Source organism: Ovis aries, chromosome 21 (genome assembly GCF_016772045.2).
Source record: "Ovis aries strain OAR_USU_Benz2616 breed Rambouillet chromosome 21, ARS-UI_Ramb_v3.0, whole genome shotgun sequence".
NCBI classification, from domain to species: domain Eukaryota; kingdom Metazoa; phylum Chordata; class Mammalia; order Artiodactyla; family Bovidae; genus Ovis; species Ovis aries.
The window spans coordinates 41,318,400-41,332,426 of record NC_056074.1 but is presented as its reverse complement, the minus strand read 5'-3'; the positions used below and the strand labels follow the sequence as shown (position 1 = coordinate 41,332,426).

The 14,027-nt window shown below is 47.9% G+C and overlaps 1 protein-coding gene across 16 annotated transcripts in view; it reads left to right on the top strand.

Annotated features, from left to right (window-relative positions):
• The window catches only part of PC (pyruvate carboxylase), a 101,171-nt gene that overhangs the window by 41,518 nt on the left and 45,626 nt on the right, over nucleotides 1-14,027 (top strand). For 4 of the 16 annotated variants that reach the window (XM_027959892.2, XM_042237681.1, XM_042237679.1 and 1 more), the window contains exon 1: nucleotides 6,321-6,419. The exons of 10 other annotated variants lie outside the window; for them this stretch is intronic. The gene's annotated coding sequence lies outside the window, so the exon portion shown is untranslated. Of the gene's footprint in view, nucleotides 1-4,417; nucleotides 4,504-6,320; nucleotides 6,420-14,027 lie in introns of those variants that run through there. 2 more of the 16 variants (XM_042237686.2, XM_042237685.2) reach the window with 1 other exon arrangement.

The following is a 14,027-nucleotide window of genomic DNA, read 5'->3' as shown; positions in this document are numbered from 1 at the left end:
TTCAGTCTGATTTCACCAGTATTGACTATCTGGTGATATCCACGTGTAGGGTTCTCTTTTGTGTTGTTGGAAGAGGGTGTTTGCCACGACTAGCGTGTTCTCTTGGCAGAAATTCTGTTAGCCTTTGCCCTGCTTCATTTTGTACTCCAGGGCCAAACTTGCCTGTTACTCCAGGTATGTCTGGCCTTCCTGCTTCTGCATTCCAGTTCCCTTTTTATAAAAAGGACATCTTTTTTTGATGTTAGTTCAAGAATATGAAAATATTACTTCCTAAAAAAGGAAATTACTCCCATTTGCATTTTCTTAAGACTAATTATATTAAGCATCTTTTCTTATGCTTACCGCCCATTTGTATGTCTTCTTTGGAGAAATGTATATTCAAATCTGTTGCCTGTTTTTAGTTGTGTTGTTTTTGTTTTGAGTTATGAGAGTTCTTTATATATCCTGGATATTAGACCCTTATCAGATGATGTGATTTATAAAACTATTCTCCCATTCTGTGGTCTTTTTCACTTTCTTGCTGGGGTCGTTGAAAGCACAAAAGTTTCATTTTGACAAAGCCAATTTATCTTTTTTTTTTTTTTTTGATTGCTTGTGCTTTTGCTGTCATAGCTAAGAAACCATTGCTTAATCCAAAGCCACAAGGATTTATTTTTTTTTCTAAGATTTTTACAGTTTTAGACCTTAAATTTAAGTCTTTGATTCATTTTGTGTGAGTTTCTGCAGATGGTGTGAGATAGGGGTGCAGCTTCATTCTTTTGCATTTAGGTGTTTTCCAGCGCCATTTGCTGAATTGTCTTGATGCCCTGTTGAAGATCAGTTGACTGTAAATGTGAGAGTTTTCTGGATCCTCATTTCCCTTCCACTGAGCTCTGTCTGTCCATATCCCAGTTCCACACTGTTTTCGATTACTGTAACCTTGTAGTGGGTTTTGAAATTGGCAAGTATGAGTCCTTCAGTTGTGTGCTTTTTCATTATTATTAGTATTATTTTTGCTGTTCTAGTTCCTTTGCATTTAAATGTGGATTTTATTTTTTTAAAGAGTTTTTTTATGTGGACCATTTGAGCTATTTAAAATCTTAAAAGATGATGCCATGAAAGTGCTGCACACAACATGCCAGCAAATTTGGAAAACTCAGTAATGGCCACAGGACTAGGAAAGGTCCATTTTCATCCCAATCGCAAAGAAAGGCAATGCCAAAGAATGTTCAAACTACCATACAGTTGTGCTCATTTCACATGATAGGAAGGTAATACTCAAAATCCTTCAAGTTAGGCATCAACAGTACATGAACTGAGAACTACCAGATGTTCAAGCTGAATTTAGGAAGAGCAGAGGAGCCAGAGATAAAATTGCCAACATCTGCTGGATCATAGAAAAAGCAAGGGAATCACAGAAAAACGTCTACTTCTATTTCATTGACTATGCTAAAGCATTCAACAGTGTGGATCACAACAAACTGTGGAAAATTCTTAAAGAGATAGGGATACTAGACCTCCTTATCTGTCTCCTGAGAAACCTGTATGCAGGTCAAGAAGCAACAGTTAGAACCAGACATGGAACAATGGGCTGGTTCCAAATTGGGAACAGAGTACATCCAAACTCTATATTGTCTCCCTGCTTAGTTAACTTCTATACAGAATATATCATGCAAAATGCCGGGCTGGATGAATCACAAGCTGGAATCAAGGTTGCTGGGAGAAATATTAACCTCAGAAATGCAGATGATACCTCTCTAATGGCATCAAGCAAAGGAGGAGCTAAAGAGACTCTTGATGAGGGTGAAAGGAGAGTGAAAAAGCTGGCTTAAAACTCAACATTCAAAACACTAAGATCATGGCATCCAGTCCCATCACTTCATGGCAAAAAGATGGGGGAAAAGTGGAAACAGTGGCAAATTTTATTTTCTTGGGCTCCAAAATCACTGCAGGTGGTGACTTCATCGGTGAAATTAAAAGATACTTACTTGCTCCTTGGAAGAAAAGCTATGACAAACCCAGACAATGTATTAAAAAGTAGAGACATTACTTTGCTGATGAAGGTCTGTATAGTCCTTTGGTTTTTCCAGTAGTCATGTATGGATGTGAGAGTTGGACAATAAAGAAGGCTGAGCACCAAAGAATTGATGCTTTTGAACTGTGGTGTTGGAGAAGACTCTTGAGAGTTCCTTGGACTGCAAGGAGAACAAACCAGTCAATCCTAAAGGAAATCAACTCTAAATATTCATTGGAAGGACTAATGCTGAAGCTGAAGCTCCAGTATTTTGGCCACCTGATGTGAAGAGCTGACTCATTGGAAAAGACCCTGATGTTGGGAAAAATCGAGGGCAGGAGAAGGGGGCAACAGAGGATGAGATGGTTGGATGGCATCACTGACTCGATAGACATGAGTTTGAGCAAACTCAGGGAGATAGTGAAGGATAGGGAAGCCTGGCATGCTGCAGTCTGTGGAGTCACAAAGAGTCAGACATGACTTAGAAACTGAACAATGACAATTTTTTTAAAGACTTGAATTTGTTACAATATTGTTTTCGTCTTTTATTTTTTGGCCAAGCAGCATGTGGGATCCTAGCTTCCCAAGCAGGGGTCAGACTCTTGCATTCCCTGTGTTGGAAGGCGCAATCTTAACCACTGGGCCACCAGGGAAGTCCCTTCGTAGATTTTCCAATCATCTTGTCAGTTTCCAGTAAAGTCAGCTGCTGTTTTTTGATAGAGATGGCAGGCATTGAAACTGTAGATCAACTGGGGGAGTATTGCCATTTTAACACTTAAGTCTCTGATCCATGAACGTGAGGAGTTTTTCCTTTTGATTAGGTCTCTACAGCCATTCAATGATACTTTTTTAGTTTCCAGCAAACCAGCCGGCATTTCTTTCATTAAATTTGTTCCTCTGAACTTTATTCTTCTGATACTTGTCTTACTGTGTACTGATTTGCCTTTATCTTGTTTACCCCTCACCCCCACGCTTTCCTCTCAGCTCGGCTGAGTCTCCATAGAGCCTGGCACCTGGATAGCACAGTGCACTGCAGTAAAGGTTTTATGGTTTATTATTTTTTAAAATCCACACTGCCTTTGTGAAGGAGGCATGGTTATTACTATCCCTGGCCTAATTGGTTGAAGAAACTGAAGCCTGGTATGCAAAGTGACTCTCAGCCCAACACTGTTAAAGGTAGCAGAGGGAGGACCAGGGTGTTTCTCACTCACGGCTCCTTCCAGTCATCATGTTGTGTGAGATTGATGCTCTGTTCTTGGCACCCAGGCTTGTTTCCATGTCACTGCTTCTTTTATCTTGAGCCCCAGGACGTGATGAGAGGAGAGAAGGATTAACTCTGATATTACAAGGACTGACCCTTGGGATCACTTTTCTGGGCATCTCTAATGTGCCAGGCTCTCTAGGGATTTCAAAAACCCATGACCTCATTAAGCTCTCAGAGCAGCTTTATAAGATGACTCAGAACATTCTGCGTTTTATAGATGAGGAAACTAAGGTTCGAAGGGTCATGTCAACTTTTAAGTCAAAGCGGGAATTACGTGCTGGAGTTGCAGCTCAGCACAGTTCCCAGAGCTCAGGGTGTGGCGCTGGATGGTGTGCGCAGTGGAGGAGGAGGAGAATGCGGGTTTCGTGGAAATTGTGAGGCTCTAGTGGTGGGTTAGGTCAATCCAGAAACATTTGCTCATTGGCCTAGAACTGACATCTCAAAGTGGTGATGGTGATGGAGAGCTTACAGAGGCCTGGAAACAGCCCCTGGATCTTTTGCCCTGTGGTGTAATCCTGTGGTGATTAACTCTAATGGTGGAAGCTCGTTTGCCACGTGTAGGTCTTGCCTCTACCTTCCTCATGGTGAATTCTTAAAGTGCAAGGGTCATCACCTTCTATCTTGGTTTCTCCATAGCACGTAGCACTGTTTCTGTTACCTGGTGGGCATTCCTTATAAGTTCTCTCTTTTTTTTTCTTCCAAACTTTAAACTTTTTGTTTTGTGTTGGGGTATAGCCAATTAACTATATCGTGGTAGTTTTAGGTGAACAGCAAAGGGACTCACAGGTATCCATTCTCCCCCAAACTTCCCTTCCATCCAAGCTGCCATATAACAGTAAGCAGAGTTCCCTGTGCTATCCAGTAGGTCCTTGTTGTTACCCATTTTGAAAATAGCAGTGTGTACATGATCCGACCTTCCTCTTTGAATAAATGGAAGACAGTCTGTCTGCTTGCTTTTGCTCCGTAGAAGTCGCAGACTTGCAACGCCTCTGTGGCTGGATTTGGTAAAGAACAGGGGACTGAGGCCATTAGCCATAGACGGGCCCAGCTGCTCTGGTGGTACGGGACAAGAGGCTTGGGACGGAAGCAGGATCTGCCTCTCGTTGCCCACCTTTCCCCATCCAGAGAGCCGAGTACAGACCAATGTCTTTCCTCTGCAGAGTCCCTGATGGGAAGTCTGTCTGTCACACCTGTGGGCAACAGTGTTGTTTCCATATCCGAGCAACCTTTATGAACCAGAGCAGCAGTGAGTAACTTTGCCATCAGTTTACCTGAGGCAGACCCTTCCTCCCCTCCTCCACTTCTGTTTCCTAAGTTAAAGAAAACAGCCGTGAAGAAGCAGTCATTGGTGGCCTTGGTGGTGTTTCACAACTGCATAGGAAGTTAGTTGCCGCAGTTTCCAGTGCTGGAAGTTCTGTTCTGCTTAGACTGAAAACAGCAGGGAGAATGATTTTGTGTCTCTGTGATGCAGGTGAGGGGTGGGGAGCCTGCCTTTCTCTCCAGGCTTGTTGTGGCAACTGGTGTCCCAGCCACACTAAGCCATGCGTGGCTTGTGAACTCGTAAAGCCAGGCGGCCTCCCCGTCACAACGCTCCCTCTTCCTGGAACACTTCTTCCTGCTTCCCTGCCAGGCCACCTGTCAGCCTCTTCCTTAGCCTCCAGGGTTGTCTCTGGATCCCTTTCCTGCTGCTGTTGAATAGAACGTGGCTATTCATAATAACCAGATCCTTTGAGCCCCGACAAACAACTGTGCAACGTATGTGTTGTTAATCCCCGCTTTACAGATGACAAACCATTTTTCAGTTCCCAGACAGAGCCTTTCACTGGAATGTCATTCTGGCCTCATCTCCCAGGATCTCCAGCTGCCTATAATTGGTAGGGTCTAGGAGTGGTTTCCCCCTGCCTTGGTGGGCCAGAGGGGAGTCACGAGGCTACCTGTTGTCAGCTCTGGAGAAAGATGGAGAAGAGGTGGAAACAGAAGTACCTGTGTGGGTCAGGATCTGGATCCTAGAGGAGTGAGCAAGCTCCCTGCCCCACTGTGCTTTCACTTAATTTGTGGGCTCCCGGAGGCTCCTGTGATGTGGACCTCTGCCTGACTTAGGGGCCAGGCGTGCCCCCATTTCATTAGCAGGCTCAGCACACCAACTTAACTGGGCACCACTTGCCATGTCAGTTGGACACGTGGAGCCAGAGAAAGCCCTCTCTGACTAATTAACCTTGGGTTCTGGACACTAAGCAAAGTGTTAGGACAGTGAGTTATTGACTCTGCTTCCTCCAAGAACGTGTCAGGGCTGAGGTCGGTTTGTCTTTTGTTTTGGTAGCGGGTGGCGCCCAGTGGGTGGGCGCTCTGTTCCTGTTCTTGATTGGCCCAGTCTTTGGGAGAACAGTACCTTAAATGAACTGGTCTGGGTGGGCTCAGTAGTGTGGGCAAGCCTTTTAAAACCTTGCTAAGGGAGTTCCCTTGTGGTCTAGTGGTTAGGATTCGGCGCTTTCACTGCCGTTGCCCAGGTTCAATCCCTGGTCGGGGGCAAGCTGCACAGTGTGGCCAAAAATTAAATTAAAAAAAATAAAACCCTTGCTCACACCAGGTCAACAGCCCGTATGAGCCACGAGGTGACATGTGCCCTTGCGAGGAGTCCAGTCTCCTGGCCCATGATGTCACCTGTTCCCAGGGGACAGCCTGAGACATCCTGAGGACTCAGCAGGAGGAGGACATTAGATGCCTCAGTTTTTCTGCTCCCTTGGGATCCTCTGCTCCTTTTCTTAGGCCAGAAGGTCCCTCTCCTGCCCAGCTCTCCATCCCTGGCCTGCTCCTCCGCCCCCTGTAAAACCCAAACACACTGCCCTTTAATCCTTCTGCCAGAACCCTCGGGCAGCGGCTTTTCACCACCTCCTCCCAACTCACCCCTGACCTGATTTTGTGTTTTTTGCCTTTTCTCAAACAGTCTGTTCAAGGTCTAGTCGTGAGTTGGAGATTGGCTCACAAGCAGCCTCTCTCTCCCCTGAGCCGTAAGGGAGGGGGCAATTCTGGAAAGTCATTGACAGAGGCTTAACCCAGAACGTCACTTATAAACAGGCAGCCGGCAGAGGGCCCAGACTTGGGTGTTTGCTCCGGCACCGAGGACAGCGTGGCCTCCCTGGGCCTTGCGGACCAGCTGCCGCGGTAAGGGGACCACCCTCAGTGCCTCCAGTTTGCTCTTCTGGGGGGGCGTGCACGCACTGTGGCCGCCGTTTCTCTCCTCTCTGGAAGTTGGCAGCCTTCTCATACTTGGGAAAGGAGACAGCAGGGGGATTCTGGGGCAGGAACCTGGGAGGGCTGGGCTGGACCATTGCTCACTGGCCAGTGGGGACACTGGTCAGGGGTGGGCAAAACTGAGGAGCCCAAGGAAGACAAACCCTACCTGACGGTCAGAAGGGGTTCTGCCCAAGACCTGGGGACAGAGGAAGATGGGCCGTGGGTCCTGGAGCTCTGGGCCAGAATGACTTTGTGTGGTGGCAGCATTTAGGGGAAAGGCCACCTGGTTCCTTTGCCTGGGGTCCCTTGCGGAGATGGTGCAGCTGGCGGCAGTCAGGGGGAGCGTCTGCTCTGAGCACAGCACCAGGCCAGGGGCCTGAAGCGGACATGTGCTGAGATGCACGTCCTTGGCTCACTCGGGTCTGGATGAAGTGCCCTGGAGCCCCGAGCCGGAAGGCCTGGCCCTCCCTTAGGAGCCTGGGAAAGATCAGCTCTCCTCCGGACATGAGTCTGTGATTGTATCCTAGACAGCAGTGAATGGAAAGCAGGTGGCACCGCCTCCTGGGAGGCCAGCTTTTTGGCATTTGAGCAGACTCACAGTTCAGGTGTAAGCAGGGAGGACTTCTCCCATTTGCTTAGAAGAAAACCTTTCCCTCAGTTTACAGGGAGGAAAAACAGAAACGGGCCCCAGATGGCTTCTGGTTCTTATCTTCAACGGCAAACAGGCCAAACTCTCCTCCAGGTCACGGGATAAAGATTCAAGGCGAAGGGAGAGACTGGCTGTGCGTGCTGTGTTTGTGTTTCAAGGAACAGATGAAGGGGACGGACATGCAGTTCCCTTTGTTTTGTCCCAAACTTTCCAGGAGCAGAAGTTGATAAGGAATGTGCCTTTTCTCCCTAGTGTCCTGGACCAGGGATGAAGGGATGTGGTACCTCTGACTTTATTCGCGGTCAGGCAACTCGAAGAGACGCCTGTCAGGAGGAGGAAGTCAGAGATGAGGCTGTCAGTACTTACTAGTCTGGATGGATCTGGGACAGTCTTATTTGTGTATTTGGTCTCCTTCTGACTGGAATGAAGTGTCCGTTTCATGGGGGCAGGGACCTCTTCTCTCTGTCCAAGTGCCTGGCGTGTTACAAACGCTCAATCAATAGCAAATGAACGGATGGATGAACGAGGGCCTTTTCTTTGCTTCTCATTTCACTGAATGTCTCCAACTTCATTTTCTGTTGATTCCATACCAGACTTTTCACTTGATCAGCATCTACTTGGTGACGCCTGACCCTGACCCTAAACTAGTCAGGCTTGCAGGAAGAGGAGGGCCCTGCCTCTCACTGCCCATCCGCCCACCAACACCCCATGTGCCAGGTGTTGCAACCTGCTAGGACCTCTCAAGTGGATCCTTCCTCTGAGTACGAGTCAAATCCCCTCCCCCGTGACACCATACCCAGCTCTCCTCAGCTGCCTTCCGCCAACTCCTTTGCGTACACCAGGTGTTAAATAGTTCTTATATTTCAAATGTACTGGTCTTGTCTTCTCGCCAGACAGAAAGTTTCTTGAAGACACAGGTCATGTCTATATTATCCTCTGTTCATCAAGTATGTGTTATGGCAATCAGTGCTTGATAAACACTTGATGGCTCTGATTGTATGAAATCTAATCATTGAGGACGTTTTGCAGTTTACAGTTTATGAAACCGCAGGGATGGTCTGCAGTTTCCAGTACAACAGGTCACTCACTCATCAGCCCTCTGTGTCGGGCAGATTGCTGTTGTTCAGTCGCTCAGTCGTGTCTGACTCTTTGCGACCCCATGGACTGCAGCATGCCAGGCTTCCCTGTCCTTCACCATCTCCCAGAGCTTGCTCAAGCTCATGTCCATTGAGTCAATGATGCCATCCAACCATCTCATCCTCTGTCATCCCCTTCTCCTGCCTTCAATCTTTCCCGGCATCAGGGTCTTTTCTATGTGAGTCTGCTCTTCGTTGGGCAGGTAAGCCTGCTTTATAGGTGGGCTGACGGGTGTGAACTGCTTTTCACTCATAACACTTCTGACATTGACTATGTGGGTTTTCCCCCGCACTAACCGTTCTCCAGTTCTCTGCAGACATCAGCTAGGTATCCTCCCATTCAGTTCAGTTCTGACGCTGAATCAGTTCTGACACGGAGAGTTGGTGCAGTGCCACAGGTGAAGCGCTCAGTTCCACATGCAGCCCCTGCTTCAGACTCTAATTCTAAGGCTGGCCTCCTGGACTTCCCGCCAGCCTGCTGTGCATCAGAGCCCCCTGACTCCTCCTCAGGTTCCTGGTCACAGAATTGAGAAAAGTGCTTTGCTATTAGCAGCTTTACTATAAGGGATACTGTGAACAGTCAGATAAAGAGGTAGATAGGACATACATAGGGCAAGATCTGGAAGGATCCGAGGTGCAGGGGCTTCCGTCCCCACGGATGGGGGTGTACCACCCCTTGGCACATGGGTGGATTCACCAACCTGGAAGTTCTCTGAAGTCCATCGCTTGGAGTCTTTATGGAGGTTCCCTTACACAGGTCTGGTGGCCAGTCCCTCCCCTCCATGTAGGGGAGTGGGGCTGAAAGTTCCAAACTTCTCATCACAGGGTTGATTCCTCTGGCAACCAGCCCCCATCCTGACACTGTCTAGGGGCTCCCCAGGAGTCACCGCATTATCATAATCCCAGGTGTGATTGAGCAGAGCTAATTATGAATGAGAAAAGTTGCTCCTGTCTCTCCTGCCACTCAGGAAATTCCAGGGGCTTTAGGAGCTCTGCCCTCTGGAACCTGGAAAAAACAAACAAAAAAACCCACCAAGGTTATATGATTCTTATAGATTACAGTATCACACAGGTGCTGAGAGGTCAATTGATCCTCCAGGTTATATGGTGGCGAAGCTGGAAATTGAACCTGAGTTTTCTGACTGTCAGGCCTTGCCCTTCCCGTGGAATCACGTGGTGTAGGGGCCACAGCTGGTGGTATGAGGGTGTGTGGCCCCCGCCTTCACTTCGTCAGGGCTCTGCCCTCAATGCGGGGAGGCTTCTGCCTGACTTCACCCAACTGTCACCCACTCCCCCGTGCCCCCAGACCCTGGCTGCTTTTCCCCTTTATCCTGCCAAAGCTCCAGCTCCCGGGACGCTGGTGCAGTGAGTAAAAATGGTAAGGGCTGCGGGACAGAACACCGAGGCGGCAGGGAGGTCAGGAGGCGGCGCTGGGGTAGGGGCAGATGGGGCCAAAAAGGCCATTCTCCTTGTCTCAAAAATGAAACTGCGAAGATGCTGCTGGCCGTTCGCCTAGTCAAGGTTCCTGTTAGTAGCAAATGAGAGTGTCTGAAAGTGAAAGTTCCTTAGTCATGTCCGACTGTTTGCGATCCCATGGACTATACAGTCCATGGACTTCTTCAGGCCAGAATACGGGAGTGGGTAGCCTTTCCCTTCTCCAGGGGATCTTCCCAACCCAGGGATCAAACCCAGGTTTCCCGCATTGCAGGCAGATTCTTTACCAGATGAGCCACCAGGGAAGCCCAATGAGAGTGTCCATTAAAGTACTTTAGGAACTTGCCTGGCGGTCCGTTGGTTAAGACTTCACCTTCCAATAGATCCCATGTGCTTTACAGCCAAAACCATAAAACAAACAATATTATAACAAACTCAATAAAGGCCTAAAATATCATCCACATCAAAAAAGAATCCTAAAAAAAAGATAAAGTACTTTATAAACTGGAGAGAGCTGTAAGAATATTGTTAAATAGGATTATAGTATGCAAGTTGCTGAACAACAGCAACAAAGTTGCCACTCAGTACAGTTTCAAATGGGATAATACCTGCCTCCTAAGTGTTCGGAATGACCTAGCTGGGGCCTCGTGCAGACCTGGCGCTGGTGCGTGCTTAGTCGCGTCCAACTCTTTGCAACCCCATGGACTGTAGCCCGCCAGGCTCCTCTGTCCATGGGATTTTTCAGGCAAGAATACTGGAGTGGGTTGCCATTTCCTTCTCCAGGGGAATCTTCCTGACCCAGGGGTCAAAACGTGTCTCCTGCGTCTCTAGCATTAATCCATGGGCAGGTGGATTCCTTACCCCTTTGCCATCTGGGAAGCCCAGCAGACACTTGTAGCTATTATTATTATTGTTTTTGTAATTATCATAAGACATGACCTCTTCCCTCAGAGAGGGATGGGGGCACTGTGAGGGCCTCCAGGAGAAGGACCTTTAGGCTGGGACTGAGAAGGTGGGAAAGGCAGTCTGTCGCCCGGGTTTTCGTAATTCATTTACTACCTTAGGTCTCCAAACTGTTTTCCCATGAAGTCTAAAGTCCTCAGCTGGAATGCTCCTTCCTCCCTGGAGGATTTTCAGCAATCTAACATGTTGAAGGAGACGCTGTTATCTTCAAGGGATCACGCCCATTGCTGTTGGAGGGCAGAGAGGGAGTCTTGGTTCCTCAGAACCTGCCCAGTAGGCGAAAGGGCCTGCGGTTGTAGATGCTGGACTGGCTGGTGGCTGCCCTGCCCCTCCCCTCCCCGGGCGTGCCCTGGTGGGTAAAGGCCGGTGTGTGGCTGTGAGCCTCTGGCCATCGCTGCAAAACTTCAAAACAACCCGGGGGAGGTTTGTTGCTCCACGGATGGGCACAGGACCAGTAGGCACAGTTCACCTATGCTGGAGGGACAGGACGAGAAGCTGTGCTGGAGGGACGAGGCATGGATGTGACGCTGGGCCAGCTGGTGGGGGAAGCAGCCCTACCTGCCCCGCAGTGAGGCAAGCGTGATGGTCAGGGAGGAACAGTTGGGGGGTGGCAGGCAGGGGCAAGAGAGGGTGGTGATGGATAATCTAGGGAGGATGGTAGATCTTTTTACAAAATATTTTATTTTCATTATTTTTTATTTGGCTGTGCTGGGTCTCAGTTGAGGCATACAGGATCTTTAGGTGAGGCATGTGGGATCTGGTTCCCTGACCAGGGATTGAATCCTGGCCCCCTGCGCTGGGAGTGCAGAGCCTTAGCCACTGGACCACCAGGGAAGTCCCAGGATGGTAGACCTTAAATCTGTCCACAGCAGACTCTTGGGGAGCAGGGCCACGACCAGGACACAGCTTAGGATGATGGACAGAGTGGAAGGCGAGCGCCTTTGAGCTTGGAGACCATGGCCAACCTACTTAATCTTGAGTTTCTGTTCCCTTACTTGCATAGGTGGGGCTCTGCTACTCGCCCTACAAGGTTCTCAGTGGTTAAATGAGGTAGCCTGAAGCTCTTAATGCCATGGCTGGCACTCGGCAGCAAGCCCACACAGACGGTATCTGCGCTCCTGACGCTTTGCCAGGTGACTGTGGTCATTAGCATTAAACCAGCAGTAGCGGACGCCTAGGACTTGGTCCCTGGGAAGCCTCTGGACAGTTTTTGTGCTCAAATTCCAAAGCAGAGTGAAAGGTCAGATCAAGGGGCCGCAAAGGAACATCTTTTCTAGGGAATCAAGAAAAAGGAGGGAAAGCAGCAGCAGTGATAGTCAAGGTCATGTCCTGTCTAGGTTGCTGTTTTCTTTCTTCCTTCCAGGAATGGAAGTTTTTGCCACCGAATTCCCTCACTATCTCCTCAGTTCGTGGACCCTGCATGTTGGTGATCAGTTTACCAGGGAACCAGGTTTTAACACTGAGCGAGGTTCTGGGCCTTCCTCTGTAGGGATGTTTGGGGTGTGGGTGTTTAGCAGAATAGCAGTAAAAGCTGCCGGGAATGGTTGATGGTCATGCATTGATTCTGATAAACTGAATTAATCAGCCAAGACAATCAGGAACCCAACAAGGGAGGTTGGGACACCCAGGGACGAACCATAGTGGGAAGTCATTGCAACCTCTAGGCCCGGTGGGGTTGGAGAGGAAATTGTGAATGTTTCCTCCAGCCTCCAGGGCGGGTTGAGAGTGTGGAGGCAAAAGCGCCCAGCTGGGACTGTCAGAGCAGCCGGATGGATCGCAAGTCAGGACTGTGGCATCAAGGGCAGTAAAGATTGGGGAAGATCAGAACCCACGTTTCTCCGCTCCCAGCCTCCTGTCTCCTTCAGGCCTCCCATTGGCTGAACCTGCAGGATGCCAGCCAGTGGGGGGACCCAGGTGCCTCTGTCCACAGGCCTCAGCTTCCCTGGCTTGGAGCAGAGAAGGGGGATGCAGGGAGGTGAGAGGAGAGGAACCAACCAGGAAACCTCCCAAAGGCTCGTTCCTGGTGGAAACAAATCAACAGGTGTGACAAGCAGAGTGTGACCCTCCTAAGGGTCATGGCAGCTGCTGCTCTTCGGGCAGAGGCTGTCTCCAAATCAAAATTAGTCACCAGTTCAGCTTTGATCATTAAGGGCAATTAGGAAAGATAATGAAATGAAAGGCATGCAGGTTGGAAAGGAAGGAGTAAAAGTATCTTTACAGCGGTCTTATATAGGAAAATCTACGGAAGTCACTAAAATCTTTTAAAGCTAATAAAGGAGTTCAGCAAGGTTGCAGGAACAAGGTCCATACACAAAAGTCAATTGTATTTCTATACAGAGGCAGTCAATGGAAAGGAAGAAAATTCCATTTATAGTATCATCAAAAAGAATAAAATATTCAGGAATAAATTTAACAGAAGTGAAAAACTTCTAAGCATATAAAACGTTGAAAAATGAAAGAAAACCTGAATAAATAAATGGACTCCCTATGTTCATGGTGAGAAGGCTTAATATTGTTAAGATGGCAACATTCCTTAAATTGATCTACAGATTCAATGTCATATCTTTCTCAGTTCCAGCTGCCTTTACTTGCAGATGACAGAATGTGCCTAAAATTCACACGGAAATGCAAGGGAACCAGACAGCCAAAAGAATCTTGAAAAAGAACGTAGAGAACTCACACAAAGCTTACCACAAAGCTACAGTAATCAAGATACCGTGGCAGTAACATAAGGACTGACATAGATCGATGGACTAGAGTTGAGAGCTGAGAAACAAACCCTTACATTTGTAGTCAGTTGAGCTCAACAAGATAATTTAAAATAGGGAAAGAATAGTCTTTTCAACAAATGGTGCTGAAACAACTGGACATCCAGATGCAAAGGAATGAAGCTGAACCCCAACCTCATACCACACAGGAAATTCAAAGTGGATCAAAGACATAAATGTAAGAGCTAAAGGTATAAAACTCTCAGAAGAAAACAGTCATAAATCTTTGTGATACTGGGTTAGGCAGTGGTTTCTTAGATACGACAGCAAAAACACACACAATAAGATTTTAAAAATAGATAAATGAGGCTTCATCAATATTAAAAACCTTTGTGCAGCAAAGGATGGTATCAAAGTGAAAAGGCAGTTCAAAGAATGGGAGGTTTTTGCGAACCATGTATCTGATCGGCACTCGTGTCTAGAATATGTAATTTTTCAAACTCTTACAGCTCAACAAGAGATATAAATAATCCAAAGGCAGGGACTCGGAGTAGACATTTTGCCAAAGGAGATGTCCACATGGCCAGTATGCTCAACATCTGTGGTCATCAGGGAAATGTAAATCAAAACCACACAGGTATCACTT